The 13,621-nt window shown below is 46.2% G+C and overlaps 10 non-coding genes across 10 annotated transcripts; all 10 read left to right on the top strand.

Moving 5' to 3' along the window:
• Nucleotides 1-703: 703 nt before the first annotated feature.
• TRNAW-CCA (transfer RNA tryptophan (anticodon CCA)) lies at nt 704-775 on the top strand. The gene has a single exon. It is a non-coding gene; the product is annotated as a tRNA-Trp (tRNA).
• A 1,790-nt stretch (nt 776-2,565) lies between these two features.
• On the top strand, nt 2,566-2,639 carry TRNAN-GUU (transfer RNA asparagine (anticodon GUU)). Its single transcript has one exon. It is a non-coding gene; the product is annotated as a tRNA-Asn (tRNA).
• A 313-nt stretch (nt 2,640-2,952) lies between these two features.
• Nucleotides 2,953-3,024, top strand: TRNAW-CCA (transfer RNA tryptophan (anticodon CCA)). Its single transcript has one exon. It is a non-coding gene; the product is annotated as a tRNA-Trp (tRNA).
• A 1,791-nt stretch (nt 3,025-4,815) lies between these two features.
• TRNAN-GUU (transfer RNA asparagine (anticodon GUU)) lies at nt 4,816-4,889 on the top strand. The gene has a single exon. It is a non-coding gene; the product is annotated as a tRNA-Asn (tRNA).
• A 313-nt stretch (nt 4,890-5,202) lies between these two features.
• Nucleotides 5,203-5,274, top strand: TRNAW-CCA (transfer RNA tryptophan (anticodon CCA)). The gene has a single exon. It is a non-coding gene; the product is annotated as a tRNA-Trp (tRNA).
• A 1,790-nt stretch (nt 5,275-7,064) lies between these two features.
• Nucleotides 7,065-7,138, top strand: TRNAN-GUU (transfer RNA asparagine (anticodon GUU)). The gene has a single exon. It is a non-coding gene; the product is annotated as a tRNA-Asn (tRNA).
• Nucleotides 7,139-9,313: 2,175 nt separating this feature from the next.
• Nucleotides 9,314-9,387, top strand: TRNAN-GUU (transfer RNA asparagine (anticodon GUU)). The gene has a single exon. It is a non-coding gene; the product is annotated as a tRNA-Asn (tRNA).
• A 313-nt stretch (nt 9,388-9,700) lies between these two features.
• TRNAW-CCA (transfer RNA tryptophan (anticodon CCA)) lies at nt 9,701-9,772 on the top strand. The gene has a single exon. It is a non-coding gene; the product is annotated as a tRNA-Trp (tRNA).
• A 1,790-nt stretch (nt 9,773-11,562) lies between these two features.
• TRNAN-GUU (transfer RNA asparagine (anticodon GUU)) lies at nt 11,563-11,636 on the top strand. Its single transcript has one exon. It is a non-coding gene; the product is annotated as a tRNA-Asn (tRNA).
• Nucleotides 11,637-11,949: 313 nt separating this feature from the next.
• TRNAW-CCA (transfer RNA tryptophan (anticodon CCA)) lies at nt 11,950-12,021 on the top strand. Its single transcript has one exon. It is a non-coding gene; the product is annotated as a tRNA-Trp (tRNA).
• The last annotated feature ends 1,600 nt before the right edge of the window (nt 12,022-13,621 follow it).

Here is a 13,621-nt window from a genome sequence, read left to right as displayed (position 1 = left end):
GAGTGTTCCACTCAGTAAACCTGAGTCATTTCTCCCGTGTTCTCTGGGTTCAGCCTACTGTCCCCTTTTAACACAAGTGCGCAACTGTGGCTTTCTCCTCATAGCAAGTTATGCCTACACAGAGGGCATTTGGTGCACTGTTGATGGGCTCTGTCCTCTACTAAATCCCCTGTGTTTGTGGATTACGGGAGGTAGGGAAGTGCTTGATACCCTGATTTGCTGTGGGAAATAGAGCTATTTTAGAAATATTTTCAGGTTGCCTGGGGAGCATAAGCAAACAGCACACCAATCAGGCCCCAGTGTAAGCACTGCATGAGTCTCTGTGGTGCAATCGGTTAGCGCGTTCGGCTGTTAACCGAAAGGTTGTTGGTTCAAGCCCACCCAGGGACGATGCATTTTGGCTCAAAAATTCAGCATGACCAACTATGAACTTCTGTTTACCTCTCGCAGGTCTCGTCTGCTGACGTCCAAAAAATCCAATAAACTGCAAGCAATTCTTCTCGCTTGCTTTAGTTTTTCAAAACTTGCCATTCAATTCATAAACATCAAGACTTCATGGGAAGGGTTTGGCTGCAGCGTGTACTGATGCACAGAAGGAAGCTATCCTAGCCAGTCTACTTAAAGAAGCAATGAGGCTCTGCAGGTGCATGTACGTCTCCTACCTTTACTCTGTCATCAGACACACCAAGGGGACTGCCAAAAGGACCTCGTGGCGCAATGGTAGTGCGTCTGACTCCAGATCAGAAGGTTGCGTGTTCAAATCACGTCGAGGTCATATTTGCTTTTCCCACTCTGAAATACAAAATTGCTCTTCAGTATCTCGTTATTTCAACCTGACTGCATCTTTGTGCTCTGGGCCTAGTTGTTCTGGCGTTTCGAATGTAAGCTTTGCAGCAGGGAAGTATCATATTGACAGACACCCATGAAGGACATGGTCAACCTTTAAAGCAGGCCAATCTCTATGTTTTACTGGATGCAGCAGAAGTATTTCCTCTTTACCATCTCTTCAAGTGGGCCTGACTGATGTGCTGTTTTGTGCACGCTACGTGGGCTTTGTAAAGCATACCTCTGCCATTTGCATGGCCTCCTAGCGCTGTCAATATTTTCGTGTAATCGCTGAATGCTGCACTGTCCTGGGAACTCTAGGTGTGACTAAAGGATATATGCTGGGGCCCCGAAAGGGGGTCGGCAGTCTAGTGGCAATGCCCATCACTTTGCAGTTTGGGTTTGTGAGTTCAGGTACCGGTCTGGTGTCGGAAACCTGTAAGCGCCCTCCCAATCAACTGTCGGTCCTGGATTGTGAGGATTTCCCCTTATACTGGTCTCAGTAGACACATTTCCATTTTACTTTTTCACTCTCGCATTGCCTATTTCTCTCTCTCTCATAGATACATTATAGACAAGAGAGACATTGTCAGCGAGAGGGCTTCAGAGCACCTTCCCCCATTTCCCTAAGTGCATTGCAAGGGGCTCTGGGAGGCGTTCACATTTGTCTGAAACACAAAGATCCACTGGCAATAAAAAGCGTAGGTCCCTAGTTTGCATTTCTTAGAATTTGAGGTGACACTCAGAGTTGTCTCGGGCGTGACTGTACCTTTCATAGGAGATGTGCTAATCCACAAACCCTCTTCCTTTGTCCCAGTAATCTGTCTTAGTGCCTCTAGCAAGTTGTTTTCTGAAACAAAGCTAACCTGAACATCCTGTAAAATTGGTAACTTTTCAGTAGCAGTACAGTGCAGTATATAGCATTCCTGTTGCGCACAGCATCTAGATCCAAAAATTGCTTACTCTACCCCAGAAATTAGAATTCACCCAATCAAACAGAGGGATCTATAAAGAGCATGGCAAGTAGTTAACATAAGCTACTTTCCCCAAGTTCTCTTGGTGCACTCTGCTGCCCTCTTTTAACAGAAGAATGCAACTGCAGGTCTTGCTTCTCAGCAAGGTACCTACATATAGAATCCTTGGTGCACTCTTGCTAAATCTGCTGGAATGTGTCTTCTATTGTGCCCAGGGTGGTTGTGTATTTGGGGACTCAGGGAAACAAGGGAGCAGTCTAATGCACTGCAGTGCTAAGAGAGGCATGCCTTTTTCAGAAAAAAGTTCAGGTTTTCTGCCAATCAGAAAAAAATAGCAATGCAATCAGGCCAAAGGCAGAACACACATGCCAGTGAGTCTCTGTGGCGCAATTGGTTAGCGCGTTCGGCTGTTAACCGAAAAGACGCTGCTGTTTTTGGCACAAAGACACAGAGTGTTCCACTCAGTAAACCTGAGTCATTTCTCCCGTGTTCTCTGGGTTCAGCCTACTGTCCCCTTTTAACACAAGTGCGCAACTGTGGCTTTCTCCTCATAGCAAGTTATGCCTATACAGAGGGCATTTGGTGCACTGTTGATGGGCTCTGTCCTCTACTAAATCCCCTGTGTTTGTGGATTAGGGGAGGTAGGGAAGTGCTTGATACCCTGATTTGCTGTGGGAAAAGGAGCTATTTTAGAAATATTTTCAGGTTGCCTGGGAAGCATAAGCAAACAGCACACCAATCAGGCCCCAGTGTAAGCACTTCATGAGTCTCTGAGGCGCAATCGGTTAGCGCGTTCGGCTGTTAACCGAAAGGTTGGTGGTTCAAGCCCACCCAGGGACGGTGCATTTTGGCTCAAAAATTCAGCATGACCAACTATGAACTTCTGTTTACCTCTCGCAGGTCTCGTCTGCTGACGTCCAAAAAATCCAATAAACTGCAAGCAATTCTTCTCGCTTGCTTTAGTTTTTCAAAACTTGCCATTCAATTCATAAACATCAAGACTTCATGGGAAGGGTTTGGCTGCAGCGTGTACTGATGCACAGAAGGAAGCTATCCTAGCCAGTCTACTTAAAGACGCAATGAGGCTCTGCAGGTGCATGTACGTCTCCTACCTTTATTCTGTCATCAGACACACCAGGGGGACTGCCACAAGGACCTCGTGGCGCAATGGTAGCGCGTCTGACTCCAGATCAGAAGGTTGTGTGTTCAAATCACGTCGGGGTTATATTTGCTTTTCCCACTCTGAAATACAAAATTGCTCTTCAGTATCTCGTTATTTCAACCTGACTGCATCTTTGTGCTCTGGGCCTAGTTGTTCTGGCGTTTCGAATGTAAACTTTGCAGCAGGGACGTATCATATTGACAGACACCCATGAAGGACATGGTCAACCTTTAAAGCAGGCCAATCTCTATGTTTTACTGGATGCAGCAGAAGTATTTCCTCTTTACCATCTCTTCAAGTGGGCCTGACTGATGTGCTGTTTTGTGCACGCTACGTGGGCTTTGTAAAGCATACCTCTGCCATTTGCATGGCCTCCTAGCGCTGTCAATATTTTCGTGTAATCGCTGAATGCTGCACTGTCCTGGGAACTCTAGGTGTGACTAAAGGATATATGTTGGGGCCCCGAAAGGGGGTCGGCAGTCTAGTGGCAATGGGCATCACTTTGCAGTTTGGGTTTGTGAGTTCAGGTACCGGTCTGGTGTCGGAAAACCTGTAAGCGCCCTCCCAATCAACTGTCGGTCCTGGTTTGTGAGGATTTCCCCTTATACTGGTCTCAGTAGACACATTTCCATTTTACTTTTTCACTCTCGCATTGCCTATTTCTCTCTCTCTCATAGATACATTATAGACAAGAGAGACATTGTCAGCGAGAGGGTTGCACAGCACCTTCCCCCATTTCCCTAAGTGCATTGCATGGGGCTCTGGGAGGCGTGCACATTTGTCTGAAACACAAAGATCCACTGGCAATAAAAGGCGTAGGACCCCAGTTCGCATTTCTTAGAATTTGAGGTGACACTCAGAGTTGTCTCGGGCGTGACTGTACCTTTCATAGGAGATGTGCTAATCCCCAAACCCTCTTCCTTTGTCCCAGTAATCTGTCTTAGTGCCTCTAGCAAGTTGTTTTCTGAAACAAAGCTTACCTGAACATCCTGTAAAATTGGTAACTTTTCAGTAGCAGTACAGTGCAGTATATAGCATTCCTGTTGCGCACAGCATCTAGATCCAAAAATTGCTTACTCTACCCCAGAAATTAGAATTCACCCAGTCAAACAGAGGGATCTATAAAGAGCATGGCAAGTAGTTAACATAAGCTACTTCCCCCAAGTTCTCTTGGTGCACTCTGCTGCCCTCTTTTAACAGAAGAATGCAACTGCAGGTCTTGCTTCTCAGCAAGGTACCTACATATAGAAACCTTGGTGCACTCTTGCTAAATCTGCTGGAATGTGTCTTCTATTGTGCCCAAGGTGGTTGTGTATTTGGGGACTCAGGGAAGCAAGGGAGCAGTCTAATGCACTGTAGTGCTAAGAGAAGCATGCCTTTTTCAGAAAAAAGTTCAGGTTTTCTGCCAATCAGAAAAAAATAGCAATGCAATCAGGCCAAAGGCAGAACACACATGCCAGTGAGTCTCTGTGGCACAATTGGTTAGCGCGTTCGGCTGTTAACCGAAAAGACGCTGCTGTTTTTGGCACAAAGACACAGAGTGTTCCACTCAGTAAACCTGAGTCATTTCTCCCGTGTTCTCTGGGTTCAGCCTACTGTCCCCTTTTAACACAAGTGCGCAACTGTGGCTTTCTCCTCATAGCAAGTTATGCCTACACAGAGGGCATTTGGTGCACTGTTGATGGGCTCTGTCCTCTACTAAATCCCCTGTGTTTGTGGATTAGGGGAGGTAGGGAAGTGCTTGATACCCTGATTTGCTGTGGGAAATAGAGCTATTTTAGAAAAATTTTCAGGTTGCCTGGGAAGCATAAGCAAACAGCACACCAATCAGGCCCCAGTGTAAGCACTGCATGAGTCTCTGTGGCGCAATCGGTTAGCGCGTTCGGCTGTTAACCGAAAGGATGGTGGTTCAAGCCCACCCGGGGACGATGCATTTTGGCTCAAAAATTCAGCATGACCAACTATGAACTTCTGTTTACCTCTCGCAGGTCTCGTCTGCTGACGTCCAAAAAATCCAATAAACTGCAAGCAATTCTTCTCGCTTGCTTTAGTTTTTCAAAACTTGCCATTCAATTCATAAACATCAAGACTTCATGGGAAGGGTTTGGCTGCAGCGTGTACTGATGCACAGAAGGAAGCTATCCTAGCCAGTCTACTTAAAGAAGCAATGAGGCTCTGCGGGTGCATGTACGTCTCCTACCTTTATTCTGTCATCAGACACACCAGGTGGATTGCCACAAGGACCTCGTGGCGCAATGGTAGTACGTCTGACTCCAGATCAGAAGGTTGCGTGTTCAAATCACGTCGGGGTCATATTTGCTTTTCCCACTCTGAAATACAAAATTGCTCTTCAGTATCTCGTTATTTCAACCTGACTGCATCTTTGTGCTCTGGGCCTAGTTGTTCTGGCGTTTCGAATGTAAGCTTTGCAGCAGGGAAGTATCATATTGACAGACACCCATGAAGGACATGGTCAACCTTTAAAGCAGGCCAATCTCTATGTTTTACTGGATGCAGCAGAAGTATTTCCTCTTTACCATCTCTTCAAGTGGGCCTGACTGATGTGCTGTTTTGTGCACGCTACGTGGGCTTTGTAAAGCATACCTCTGCCATTTGCATGGCCTCCTAGCGCTGTCAATATTTTCGTGTAATCGCTGAATGCTGCACTGTCCTGGGAACTCTAGGTGTGACTAAAGGAAATATGCTGCGGCCCCGAAAGGGGGTCGGCAGTCTAGTGGCAATGCCCATCACTTTGCAGTTTGGGTTTGTGAGTTCAGGTACCGGTCTGGTGTCGGAAACCTGTAAGCGCCCTCCCAATCAACTGTCGGTCCTGGATTGTGAGGATTTCCCCTTATACTGGTCCCAGTAGACACATTTCCATTTTACTTTTTCACTCTCGCATTGCCTAATTCTCTCTCTCTCATAGATACATTATAGACAAGAGAGACATTGTCAGCGAGAGGGTTGCACAGCACCTTCCCCCATTTCCCTAAGTGCATTGCATGGGGCTCTGGGAGGCGTGCACATTTGTCTGAAAAACAAAGATCCACTGGCAATAAAAGGCGTAGGACCCCAGTTCGCATTTCTTAGAATTTGAGGTGACACTATGAGTTGTCTCGGGCGTGACTGTACCTTTCATAGGAGATGTGCTAATCCCCAAACCCTCTTCCTTTGTCCCAGTAATCTGTCTTAGTGCCTCTAGCAAGTTGTTTTCTGAAACAAAGCTTACCTGAACATCCTGTAAAATTGGTAACTTTTCAGTAGCAGTACAGTGCAGTATATAGCATTCCTGTTGCGCACAGCATCTAGATCCAAAAATTGCTTACTCTACCCCAGAAATTAGAATTCACCCAGTCAAACAGAGGGATCTATAAAGAGCATGGCAAGTAGTTAACATAAGCTACTTCCCCCAAGTTCTCTTGGTGCACTCTGCTGCCCTCTTTTAACAGAAGAATGCAACTGCAGGTCTTGCTTCTCAGCAAGGTACCTACATATAGAAACCTTGGTGCACTCTTGCTAAATCTGCTGGAATGTGTCTTCTATTGTGCCCAAGGTGGTTGTGTATTTGGGGACTCAGGGAAGCAAGGGAGCAGTCTAATGCACTGCAGTGCTAAGAGAAGCATGCCTTTTTCAGAAAAAAGTTCAGGTTTTCTGCCAATCAGAAAAAAATAGCAATGCAATCAGGCCAAAGGCAGAACACACATGCCAGTGAGTCTCTGTGGCACAATTGGTTAGCGCGTTCGGCTGTTAACCGAAAAGACGCTGCTGTTTTTGGCACAAAGACACAGAGTGTTCCACTCAGTAAACCAGAGTCATTTCTCCCGTGTTCTCTGGGTTCAGCCTACTGTCCCCTTTTAACACAAGTGCGCAACTGTGGCTTTCTCCTCATAGCAAGTTATGCCTACACAGAGGACATTTGGTGCACTGTTGATGGGCTCTGTCCTCTACTAAATCCCCTGTGTTTGTGGATTAGGGAAGGTAGGGAAATGCTTGATACCCTGATTTGCTGTGGGAAATAGAGCTATTTTAGAAATATTTTCAGGTTGCCTGGGAAGCATAAGCAAACAGCACACCAATCAGGCCCCAGTGTAAGCACTGCATGAGTCTCTGTGGCGCAATCGGTTAGCGCGTTCGGCTGTTAACCGAAAGGATGGTGGTTCAAGCCCACCCAGGGACGATGCATTTTGGCTCAAAAATTCAGCGTGACCAACTATGAACTTCTGTTTACCTCTCGCAGGTCTCGTCTGCTGACGTCCAAAAAATCCAATAAACTGCAAGCAATTCTTCTCGCTTGCTTTAGTTTTTCAAAACTTGCCATTCAATTCATAAACATCAAGACTTCATGGGAAGGGTTTGGCTGCAGCGTGTACTGATGCACAGAAGGAAGCTATCCTAGCCAGTCTACTTAAAGAAGCAATGAGGCTCTGCAGGTGCATGTAGGTCTCCTACCTTTATTCTGTCATCAGACACACCAGGTGGACTGCCACAAGGACCTCTTGGCGCAATGGTAGCCCGTCTGACTCCAGATCAGAAGGTTGCGTGTTCAAATCACGTCGGGCTCATATTTGCTTTTCCCACTCTGAAATACAAAATTGCTCTTCAGTATCTCGTTATTTCAACCTGACTGCATCTTTGTGCTCTGGGCCTAGTTGTTCTGGCGTTTCGAATGTAAGCTTTGCAGCAGGGAAGTATCATATTGACAGACACCCATGAAGGACATGGTCAACCTTTAAAGCAGGCCAATCTCTATGTTTTACTGGATGCAGCAGAAGTATTTCCTCTTTACCATCTCTTCAAGTGGGCCTGACTGATGTGCTGTTTTGTGCACGCTACGTGGGCTTTGTAAAGCATACCTCTGCCATTTGCATGGCCTCCTAGCGCTGTCAATATTTTCGTGTAATCGCTGAATGCTGCACTGTCCTGGGAACTCTAGGTGTGACTAAAGGATATATGCTGGGGCCCCGAAAGGGGGTCGGCAGTCTAGTGGCAATGCCCATCACTTTGCAGTTTGGGTTTGTGAGTTCAGGTACCGGTCTGGTGTCGGAAACCTGTAAGCGCCCTCCCAATCAACTGTCGGTCCTGGATTGTGAGGATTTCCCCTTATACTGGTCTCAGTAGACACATTTCCATTTTACTTTTTCACTCTCGCATTGCCTATTTCTCTCTCTCTCATAGATACATTATAGACAAGAGAGACATTGTCAGCGAGAGGGTTGCACAGCACCTTCCCCCATTTCCCTAAGTGCATTGCATGGGGCTCTGGGAGGCGTGCACATTTGTCTGAAACACAAAGATCCACTGGCAATAAAAAGCGTAGGTCCCTAGTTTGCATTTCTTAGAATTTTAGCTGACACTATGAGTTGTCTCGGGCGTGACTGTACCTTTCATAGGAGATGTGCTAATCCCCAAACCCTCTTCCTTTGTCCCAGTAATCTGTCTTAGTGCCTCTAGCAAGTTGTTTTCTGAAACAAAGCTTACCTGAACATCCTGTAAAATTGGTAACTTTTCAGTAGCAGTACAGTGCAGTATATAGCATTCCTGGTGCGCACAGCATCTAGATCCAAAAATTGCTTACTCTACCCCAGAAATTAGAATTCACCCAGTCAAACAGAGGGATCTATAAAGAGCATGGCAAGTAGTTAACATAAGCTACTTCCCCCAAGTTCTCTTGGTGCACTCTGCTGCCCTCTTTTAACAGAAGAATGCAACTGCAGGTCTTGCTTCTCAGCAAGGTACCTACATATAGAAACCTTGGTGCACTCTTGCTAAATCTGCTGGAATGTGTCTTCTATTGTGCCCAAGGTGGTTGTGTATTTGGGGACTCAGGGAAGCAAGGGAGCAGTCTAATGCACTGTAGTGCTAAGAGAAGCATGCCTTTTTCAGAAAAAAGTTCAGGTTTTCTGCCAATCAGAAAAAAATAGCAATGCAATCAGGCCAAAGGCAGAACACACATGCCAGTGAGTCTCTGTGGCACAATTGGTTAGCGCGTTCGGCTGTTAACCGAAAAGACGCTGCTGTTTTTGGCACAAAGACACAGAGTGTTCCACTCAGTAAACCTGAGTCATTTCTCCCGTGTTCTCTGGGTTCAGCCTACTGTCCCCTTTTAACACAAGTGCGCAACTGTGGCTTTCTCCTCATAGCAAGTTATGCCTACACAGAGGGCATTTGGTGCACTGTTGATGGGCTCTGTCCTCTACTAAATCCCCTGTGTTTGTGGATTAGGGGAGGTAGGGAAGTGCTTGATACCCTGATTTGCTGTGGGAAATAGAGCTATTTTAGAAATATTTTCAGGTTGCCTGGGAAGCATAAGCAAACAGCACACCAATCAGGCCCCAGTGTAAGCACTGCATGAGTCTCTGTGGCGCAATCGGTTAGCGCGTTCGGCTGTTAACCGAAAGGATGGTGGTTCAAGCCCACCCAGGGACGATGCATTTTGGCTCAAAAATTCAGCGTGACCAACTATGAACTTCTGTTTACCTCTCGCAGGTCTCGTCTGCTGACGTCCAAAAAATCCAATAAACTGCAAGCAATTCTTCTCGCTTGCTTTAGTTTTTCAAAACTTGCCATTCAATTCATAAACATCAAGACTTCATGGGAAGGGTTTGGCTGCAGCGTGTACTGATGCACAGAAGGAAGCTATCCTAGCCAGTCTACTTAAAGAAGCAATGAGGCTCTGCGGGTGCATGTACGTCTCCTACCTTTATTCTGTCATCAGACACACCATGTGGATTGCCACAAGGACCTCGTGGCGCAATAGTAGCACGTCTGACTCCAGATCAGAAGGTTGCGTGTTCAAATCACGTCGGGGTCATATTTGCTTTTCCCACTCTGAAATACAAAATTGCTCTTCAGTATCTCGTTATTTCAACCTGACTGCATCTTTGTGCTCTGGGCCTAGTTGTTCTGGCGTTTCGAATGTAAGCTTTGCAGCAGGGAAGTATCATATTGACAGACACCCATGAAGGACATGGTCAACCTTTAAAGCAGGCCAATCTCTATGTTTTACTGGATGCAGCAGAAGTATTTCCTCTTTACCATCTCTTCAAGTGGGCCTGACTGATGTGCTGTTTTGTGCACGCTACGTGGGCTTTGTAAAGCATACCTCTGCCATTTGCATGGCCTCCTAGCGCTGTCAATATTTTCGTGTAATCGCTGAATGCTGCACTGTCCTGGGAACTCTAGGTGTGACTAAAGGAAATATGCTGCGGCCCCGAAAGGGGGTCGGCAGTCTAGTGGCAATGCCCATCACTTTGCAGTTTGGGTTTATGAGTTCAGGTACCGGTCTGGTGTCGGAAACCTGTAAGCGCCCTCCCAATCAACTGTCGGTCCTGGATTGTGAGGATTTCCCCTTATACTGGTCTCAGTAGACACATTTCCATTTTACTTTTTCACTCTCGCATTGCCTATTTCTCTCTCTCTCATAGATACATTATAGACAAGAGAGACATTGTCAGCGAGAGGGTTGCACAGCACCTTCCCCCATTTCCCTAAGTGCATTGCATGGGGCTCTGGGAGGCGTGCACATTTGTCTGAAACACAAAGATCCACTGGCAATAAAAAGCGTAGGTCCCTAGTTTGCATTTCTTAGAATTTGAGGTAACACTATGAGTTGTCTCGGGCGTGACTGTACCTTTCATAGGAGATGTGCTAATCCCCAAACCCTCTTCCTTTTTCCCAGTAATCTGTCTTAGTGCCTCTAGCAAGTTGTTTTCTGAAACAAAGCTTACCTGAACATCCTGTAAAATTGGTAACTTTTCAGTAGCAGTACAGTGCAGTATATAGCATTCCTGTTGCGCACAGCATCTAGATCCAAAAATTGCTTACTCTACCCCAGAAATTAGAATTCACCCAGTCAAACCGAGGGCTCTATAAAGAGCATGGCAAGTAGTTAACATAAGCTACTTCCCCCAAGTTCTCTTGGTGCACTCTGCTGCCCTCTTTTAACAGAAGAATGCAACTGCAGGTCTTGCTTCTCAGCAAGGTACCTACATATAGAAACCTTGGTGCACTCTTGCTAAATCTGCTGGAATGTGTCTTCTATTGTGCCCAAGGTGGTTGTGTATTTGGGGACTCAGGGAAGCAAGGGAGCAGTCTAATGCACTGCAGTGCTAAGAGAGGCATGCCTTTTTCAGAAAAAAGTTCAGGTTTTCTGCCAATCAGAAAAAAATAGCAATGCAATCAGGCCAAAGGCAGAAAACACATGCCAGTGAGTCTCTGTGGCGCAATTGGTTAGCGCGTTCGGCTGTTAACCGAAAAGACGCTGCTATTTTGGGCACAAAGACACAGAGTGTTCCACTCAGTAAACCTGAGTCATTTCTCCCGTGTTCTCTGGGTTCAGCCTACTGTCCCCTTTTAACACAAGTGTGCAACTGTGGCTTTCTCCTCATAGCAAGTTATGCCTACACAGAGGGCATTTGGTGCACTGTTGATGGGCTCTGTCCTCTACTAAATCCCCTGTGTTTGTGGATTACGGGAGGTAGGGAAGTGCTTGATACCCTGATTTGCTGTGGGAAATAGAGCTATTTTAGAAATATTTTCAGGTTGCCTGGGAAGCATAAGCAAACAGCACAACAATCAGGCCCCAGTGTAAGCAATGCATGAGTCTCTGTGGCGCAATCGGTTAGCGCGTTCGGCTGTTAACCGAAAGGTTGGTGCTTCAAGCCCACCCAGGGACGATGCATTTTGGCTCAAAAATTCAGCATGACCAACTATGAACTTCTGTTTACCTCTCGCAGGTCTCGTCTGCTGACGTCCAAAAAATCCAATAAACTGCAAGCAATTCTTCTCGCTTGCTTTAGTTTTTCAAAACTTGCCATTCAATTCATAAACATCAAGACTTCATGGGAAGGGTTTGGCTGCAGCGTGTACTGATGCACAGAAGGAAGCTATCCTAGCCAGTCTACTTAAAGAAGCAGTGAGGCTCTGCAGGTGCATGTAGGTCTCCTACCTTTATTCTGTCATCAGACACACCAGGTGGACTGCCACAAGGACCTTGTGGCGCAATGGTAGCGTGTCTGACTCCAGATCAGAAGGTTGTGTGTTCAAATCACATCGGGGTCATATTTGCTTTTCCCACTCTGAAATACAAAATTGCTCTTCAGTATCTCGTTATTTCAACCTGACTGCATCTTTGTGCTCTGGGCCTAGTTGTTCTGGCGTTTCGAATGTAAGCTTTGCAGCAGGGAAGTATCATATTGACAGACACCCATGAAGGACATGGTCAACCTTTAAAGCAGGCCAATCTCTATGTTTTACTGGATGCAGCAGAAGTATTTCCTCTTTACCATCTCTTCAAGTGGGCCTGACTGATGTGCTGTTTTGTGCACGCTACGTGGGCTTTGTAAAGCATACCTCTGCCATTTGCATGGCCTCCTAGCGCTGTCAATATTTTCGTGTAATCGCTGAATGCTGCACTGTCCTGGGAACTCTAGGTGTGACTAAAGGATATATGCTGGGGCCCCGAAAGGGGGTCGGCAGTCTAGTGGCAATGGGCATCACTTTGCAGTTTGGGTTTGTGAGTTCAGGTACCGGTCTGGTGTCGGAAACCTGTAAGCGCCCTCCCAATCAACTGTCGGTCCTGGATTGTGAGGATTTCCCCTTATACTGGTCTCAGTAGACACATTTCCATTTTACTTTTTCACTCTCGCATTGCCTATTTCTCTCTCTCTCATAGATACATTATAGACAAGAGAGACATTGTCAGCGAGAGGGCTTCACAGCACCTTCCCCCATTTCCCTAAGTGCATTGCAAGGGGCTCTGGGAGGCGTGCACATTTGTCTGAAACACAAAGATCCACTGGCAATAAAAAGCGTAGGTCCCTAGTTTGCATTTCTTAGAATTTGAGGTGACACTCAGAGTTGTCTCGGGCATGACAGTACCTTTCATAGGAGATGTTCTAATCCCCAAACCCTCTTCCTTTGTCCCAGTAATCTGTCTTAGTGCCTCTAGCAAGTTGTTTTCTGAAACAAAGCTTACCTGAACATCCTGTAAAATTGGTAACTTTTCAGTAGCAGTAAAGTGCAGTATATAGCATTCCTGTTGCGCACAGCATCTAGATCCAAAAATTGCTTACTCTACCCCAGAAATTAGAATTCACCCAGTCAAACAGAGGGATCTATAAAGAGCATGGCAAGTAGTTAACATAAGCTACTTCCCCCAAGTTCTCTTGGTGCACTCTGCTGCCCTCTTTTAACAGAAGAATGCAACTGCAGGTCTTGCTTCTCAGCAAGGTACCTACATATAGAATCCTTGGTGCACTCTTGCTAAATCTGCTGGAATGTGTCTTCTATTGTGCCCAAGGTGGTTGTGTATTTGGGGACTCAGGGAAGCAAGGGGGCAGTCTAATGCACTGCAGTGCTAAGAGAGGCATGCCTTTTTCAGAAAAAAGTTCAGGTTTTCTGCCAATCAGAAAAAAATAGCAATGCAATCAGGCCAAAGGCAGAACACACATGCCAGTGAGTCTCTGTGGCGCAATTGGTTAGCGCGTTCGGCTGTTAACCGAAAAGACGCTGCTGTTTTTGGCACAAAGACACAGAGTGTTCCACTCAGTAAACCTGAGTCATTTCTCCCGTGTTCTCTGGGTTCAGCCTACTGTCCCCTTTTAACACAAGTGCGCAACTGTGGCTTTCTCCTCATAGCAAGTTATGCCTACACAGAGGA

Source organism: Ambystoma mexicanum, chromosome 11 (genome assembly GCF_040938575.1).
Source record: "Ambystoma mexicanum isolate Mex_15411 chromosome 11, UKY_AmexF1_1, whole genome shotgun sequence".
Classification (NCBI taxonomy): domain Eukaryota; kingdom Metazoa; phylum Chordata; class Amphibia; order Caudata; family Ambystomatidae; genus Ambystoma; species Ambystoma mexicanum.
Note: the sequence above shows the minus strand (reverse complement) of the source record. Positions and strands in the feature narration are given on the sequence as shown.